Here is a 2,500-nt window from a genome sequence, read left to right as displayed (position 1 = left end):
TTTACAAGTTCCTTTCTGTTTGCCAGAGTTGCTACCACACACAAAAAAGCAAATAAATAATTGCACCTCTTCCCAGCCACAGTGCGGTGTGTGATAATCCCATATCTGACGTCTCGGACGAGCCCTCCGGACACAGGTTTTCTCCTCAAGACACGCGCGTCCTGTCGGCTCTCTGCTCACAAATCATAAATAAGCAGCAGTATGTGGGAATGGAGTGGCACCTTTTGATAAAGATAGGCCACATTAGAATGCAGCGTCTCTATTGGCTCCCCCCTCGCAGAGAGCCAAGCCTTTTTTTATTGGAAGGCAGCAGATTAATAGTTTTTTGAACAGGTGGAGTGGGAACAAGTGGATTTTTTGATGGCCTGCCATGTCAGAGGCAGCTGAGCCTGGAGCACACAGAGGGGGAGAACAAGCTCCGTTTTCCTGGTTTACTTCTGGAGGAAATGTAGATTTGAAATAAAACCTTATATTGTTGTTTTGTACGTAACGAAAATGACACAAAAATCTACCTTCATGCATTAGTTTATGTCGGTTAAAGCATGAACTCAGTTCATAAATATTCCTGTGCGATACATACATTTCTAAGCTTTAAATAGCCTTTATATAACAAGTGTAACAAGTTTTCTGAAATGTGATGTTTAAATATGCAAATGAGGCATTGCCGTGTTAACTATGCGCTCATTTGCATACATGTCCGGAACATAAATGTGAACATTGGGTAAAGCCAGGTTCCAAATCAGAAAATGATCCTTGATCTTTGAAATAGGATGGGAATAGGCATCAAAGCGCGGATCGGCCGCATTTTTCTGTCCGAGCCCGGCCCGCGTCATGACACATGTACGTTTGTAGGAGGGCATTCGGAAACGTCAACAGATGAGCGCATCAGCGCACACGGGGCAACAAGCGCACGTTAACACAGGCGCGCACCTACATAATAAGCTGTTTTAAATTTAAAATGTTCAGTGCTGATGTGACCGAGCCCGACCCGAACCCGAACATAATTTCTTAATATCTGTCCGTATCCATCCTCTAATGCAGTGTTTCTCAAATGGGGGTACGCGTACCCCTAGGGGTACTTTGGAGCACTGCAGGGGGTACGTGAGATTTTTTTTTTAAATATGTTAATTTAGCACTCACTGGATCGGTTCGCAGCCGAGTGTGAAGCGGCTGGGATGAGGATCAGCACTTCTAAATCTGAGGCCATGGTTCTCAGCAGGAAACCGATGGAGTGCCTTCTCCAGGTAGGGAATGAGTCCTTACCCCGAGTGAAGGCGTTCAAGTACCACGGGGTCTTGTTCGCGAGTGAGGGGACAATGGAGCGGGAGAATCGGCGCAGCGGGGGCGGTATTACATTCAATTTATCGCACCGTTGTGACGAAAATCTACCGGTCAGTTTTCGTTCCTACCCTCACCTATGGTCATGAAGGCTGGGTCATGACCGAAAGAACCAGATCCAGGGTACAAGCGGCCGAAATGGGTTTCCTCAGGAGGGTGGCTGGCGTCTCCCTTAGAGATAGGGTGAGAAGCTCAGTCATCTGTGAGGAGCTCGGAGTAGAGCCGCTGCTCCTTCGCGACGAAAGGAGCCATTTGAGGTGGTTCGGGCATCTGGTAAGGATGCCCCCTGGGCGCCTCCCTAGGGAGGTGTTCCAGGCACGTCCAGCTGGGAGGAGGCCTCGGGGAAGACCCAGGACTAGGTGGAGGGATTATATCTCCAACCTGGCCTGGGAACGCCTCGGGATCCCCCAGTCGGAGCTGGTTAATGTGGCTCGGGAAAGGGAAGTTTGGGGTCCCCTGCTGGAGCTGCTCCCCCCGCGACCCGATACCGGATAAACGGACGAAGATGGATGGATGGAGATGTTAATTTAAAAATATCAGTCATGCATATTTCCCTGAAAAATTATACTATAATAGTAAATTAATTTAGTAATGGATTTTAAACATTTGAAGTAGCATTTAAATGTTTTTCAGTTACAAAGTTGTTGGGGGTGGTGCAGCGCTGTAATGGACCTCTTTATACAGGCTTTTTTTTCCCAAAAAAAAATGCTTTGCGCTGGTCAGGGGGAACTTGGCACAGAGAATATTTCACATTATTGAAAGAAGTTTGAGAACCACTGCTCTAATGGGCATGTAACAATTATTATATAATTGTCTAATTGTAAATAGTTTAACGTAATCGCGGTTTCTTTGTTTAACAGCAATTAATTGCTAATATTAGCTAAGGTGCTAAAGGGTATGACTGTTGATGATGGTAGTTGTAATAGTAGAGTACAGTTAGAAATGTTTCCAAGAGGCGTTGTTTACTTCATAGGCTGTGTATTTGTGTTATTACATTACAGTATCTGGGTCACATGACTGTATTATAACCAAAATATGTATCCTGGAATTCATTTAAAACTTAATTTGTTTAAAAAAAAGTAATAAATAAATAAATAATTTTAAATTTGACTGAAAGAGACAATTATATTGTTAATCGCAATTATTTCTGAGACAATTGTAC

Source organism: Sander lucioperca, chromosome 2 (assembly GCF_008315115.2).
Source record: "Sander lucioperca isolate FBNREF2018 chromosome 2, SLUC_FBN_1.2, whole genome shotgun sequence".
Classification (NCBI taxonomy): Eukaryota; Metazoa; Chordata; class Actinopteri; order Perciformes; family Percidae; genus Sander; species Sander lucioperca.
This window is presented reverse-complemented; position numbering follows the sequence as displayed.